Source organism: Phoca vitulina, unplaced genomic scaffold (assembly GCF_004348235.1).
Source record: "Phoca vitulina isolate PV1807 unplaced genomic scaffold, GSC_HSeal_1.0 scaffold12, whole genome shotgun sequence".
NCBI classification, from domain to species: Eukaryota; Metazoa; Chordata; class Mammalia; order Carnivora; family Phocidae; genus Phoca; species Phoca vitulina.
In genome coordinates this window covers 19152440-19156513 of record NW_022589715.1, presented here as the reverse complement: position 1 = coordinate 19156513, position 4074 = coordinate 19152440, and the positions used below count along the sequence as shown (strand labels likewise).

At 34.0% G+C, this 4074-nt stretch overlaps 1 non-coding gene across 1 annotated transcript; it reads right to left on the bottom strand.

The window, feature by feature from the left end:
• Positions 1-3372: 3372 nt before the first annotated feature.
• On the bottom strand, positions 3373-3479 carry LOC116636504. Its single transcript, XR_004300348.1, has one exon. It is a non-coding gene; the product is annotated as a U6 spliceosomal RNA (small nuclear RNA).
• Between the last annotated feature and the right edge of the window lie 595 nt (positions 3480-4074).

Here is a 4074-nt window from a genome sequence, read left to right as displayed (position 1 = left end):
CCACTAGGAAAGGGATCCTTTGTCCCTTTATTTGTACAGATATTTTCCCTTTAGAAGATAGTGGTAATTGTGGACACAGAGGATATACTATTTCTTTGGATGACCCTCATTTAGGAAAAAGGCATCATCCTGTTTACTTTTTCCATGTGATTGAGCAAATGCTGGGCAATTAGTTTTCCAAGAGTCCTTTTCCTTACAATATTGCCAAATGCCCTTACCTGTTTTTAAATAACTTTTATTTCATGAGTTATCTAATTGTTTAATTTAGAGAGCCATTAGTTTTACCTGGAGTTTTCCCTTTCTTTGATCACTTCTATCCTCAAATGTTCTGTTAACTCCTGCTACTTACTTACTTGAAGAAGCAGAAGGCCGGGTGATGTTCTGTTTTTTAATGATTCCATTTATTGAAAGTTTTTGAACATTTGTACAAAAATTGGAGAGGACAGTGGGAATGTCTTTTCTCTCTTCTAGACCTGAATATTCCTTACAAATTTGGGATAGACCAGAGGGCCCCCAAATCAGGAACAGATTCTGTTTGTAAGTTTAGATTTTGGACCAATTATTACTAGCAGTTAAGACCTTCTGATCAGAGCAAGGGAGTCTTGTCCTATTTTAATTCATATATATATATATTTTTTCACCTAATGCTAGACCAGGTTGGACTAAATCTTCTTTAGGTATATTTAGTTGGTTTTGTCTATCCAAGTTTTAGCCCTATGGGCTGACTTAATTTGGTTCTGCCTTATGCCTTTGAGATAAGAATAGTTATAATGGAAATCAGCAGAAGCAGCCATCTTGGAAATGCACAGCCTCAAGCTTGCAAAGCTTGCAATCCTGCTAGGAATGCTGTAGTTGGATTTTAATAGATGGGCATGAGATAGGAGATATGGGACGGCCCTTCTAAATAGCATATGGCTGGATTCTTTTAAATCTTGACTTGAAAATCTCCAATTTTGTTCAAAGAGCCAAAAAACATGAGTAAGTTAAAGCTAAATTTGATATTGAATTTGATGATTCTGATGTTAGCTACCATGGTATAAAATCCATGTTTTCCTAATATCACTTCTTGCATATGTTTTTTGAAATTAAGGTAATAATACTAGTTGTGATCATAATTTATAGAATTAAGCATTTCAGAGTCTTCAGGTAAATATAATTTCAAGACTGACTTGACAAGTATGGGTCCATTAGATAGATAACAATAATGTTAACAAATATATAGTATGAAATCATGATACCTTGGGGTGCCTGGGTGGCTCATTTGGTTAAGTGTCCGACTCTTGATTTCAGCTCAGGTCATGATTTCAGGGTCCTGGGATTGAGCCCCCATCAGGGTCCATACTCAGTGCAGAGTCTGCTTGAGGATTCTCTCTCTCACTCTCCCTCTGACCCTCCCCCTGCTCGAGTTCTCTCTCTCTCTCTCTCACATAAAAAAATAAATCTTTTTTAAAAAGTCATTTTACCCCAATCTCTTAGAAACAAATTCAAAGTCATATTTGTGAATAGTAGAAGTATATTTGTTATCCTGAAAGAAAAGCTGGACAAGTGCTTTATGGAAAAAAAGAATAAATCTTTATAAATAAACTGAAAAATACTAGATTTTCAGCTATGGAAAGATATGCTGTTATACATGTAAACTATCTCCACACAGATCTATAGAATCAACACAATTATATAAAAATATGAAATGATTTTTCATGGGACTTAATATGATTTGTAAATAAATATGGAAATTCAAAGGGCCAAGAATAACTATGATATCCTGAAGAACAAAGACTGAGACTTGCCCTGCCAAACATGATGACATACAACACTATGATAAACTATAATAATTAAGGCAGAGGAAGAGATAAATAGACCAATATAACAGAATTTAGTGCCGAAGCACATTTATGGTAAGTGAGAATGGTGTTATACAGATACATCATAGTTCTAGGATAACTCATTATCCATTAAAAAAAAAAAAAAAAAACAGTTTCAGTTCCATATTTGATTTAAATGTGTAAAACAAAACTTTAAAACTTTTATCTGGAAATATTATAGGAGACTATTATGACTGGAATAATGATGAAAGGTGATTCTTCTATCCAATAAAATAAAGGTAAATGGTAGATACTCTGACCCAAATAGAGGACATCCCAGATTTGGCTTTAATACTTGCCTGCGAATTTTACAAATGGTATAAAAGAGGAGCATAGTTGCTTTCTGAGCTTCATGAAAAGAGAAGCAAAGATTTTATATACCTCTAATACTCCTGTTCCCAAGTGTGTTTTGATTTTGAAAACTTCACCAAGTCCCTGTTTTACTAATGCAGATGAGGATGAAGATTTCCTAATGGAGGAATATTTAACTACACATTCTAATCTTGTCAAAAGACCTTTTTTAAAGAGTATCTTTATAAGAATAGTGGCTAAAAATATGTCCAAACCTGGTGTATGTCAAGACTGCGGGATATCAGAGAAGAAACAATGGTAAACACCACTGATTTGGAGGCACTTTGAATTTTGGTCTTTTCCCCTGATCTGCCTGATCCTATTCACTTTTCAGAGTCCTCAAATAGCTGCTTCCTGCATTCTGTTTAGATTTTATAGTTGCATTTAGTGGAAGAGATAGGATGGAGTGTACTTACTCTATGCTACCTGTAATGAGGTGTATTTTTTTAAAGATTTTATTTATTTATTTGAGAGAGTGAGAGTGAGAGGGAGAAGCAGACTCCCCACTTAGCAGAGAGCTTGATGCAGGGCTTGATCCCAGGACCCTGAGATCATGACCTGAGCTGAAGGCAGACGCTCAACCGACTGAGCTACCCAGGCACCCCAGAGGTGTATTTTTTTATAGCTTTGATAATTGGAATTTTGTTTCATTGGTTTATGGAGCATAGAAAAGAAATTAATTTTTGTTTATTTAACTTATATCCAACACCTTGCTAACCTCTTTATTCATTTTAATATTTATAAAACATTTGGGGTTTTTCTCTGTACACAATCATATTATCTACAACAATTACAGTTTAATTTCATCCTTTCTTTTCTTTAATCCATTTTTTTAATTATGTTCAGTTAGCCACTGTATAGTACATCATTAGTTTTTGATGTAGTGTTCAGTGATTCATTAGTTGCATATAACACCCAGTGCTCATCACAACACATGCCCTCCTTAATACCCATCACCCGGCTACCCCCTTCCTCTGTATAACCCTCAGATTGTTTCCCGGAGTCCATAATCTCTCATGGTTCGTCTCCCTCTCTGATTTCTCCTCTTTCAATTCTCCCTCGCTTCCCCTATGGTCCTCCGTGCTATTGCTTATGTTCCACATATGAGTGAAACCATATGATAATTGTCTCTCTCTGCTTGACTTATTTCACTTAGCATAAAAATATGGAACGCTTTATGAATTTGCATGTCATCCTTGTGCAGGGGCCATGTTAATCTTCTCTGTATCGTTCCAATTTTAGTATATGTGCTGCTGAAGCAAGCACTAATTTTATCCTTTCCTATCTTTATATCTCCTTTTATTTTCCTTTTTCTTATTTTACTGCATAATCAAGGACTTTAGAATAATGTTGAAACAGTGATACTGGGCATCACTGTCATATTTGATTTGAAAATGAATACCTATAATATTTTACCACTAAGTGTAATATTTGCTATATTTTTTATTCTTGATTTGTTAAAGGTTTGTTGTATTATGAATGGGTTTTTAATTTTCTCAAATGAGTGTTCTGTATCAGTTGAGACCATCACTTCTTTTTTCTACATTCAGTTAACATAGTTAAATAGTGAATTCAACAATAGGTTTCTAATATCAAACCAACCTAGAATTCCTAAAATATAAACATTTTGACATGATTTATTATATTTTCATATATTTTGCTTGGATTCATGCAGTATTTTGTTTAGGATTTTTTTTTAATCTAGGTCATTGAATAGGTTGACCTGTAATTTTATTTTATAATTCTTATCTATTTTTTATTTTACAATTATGTTAGTATTATAAAATGAACCAAAGAGTGTTCTTCAGTGTCTGTTACTTGGACACTTCTGAGGGAGACTGAAATCATCTCTTACTCTCAT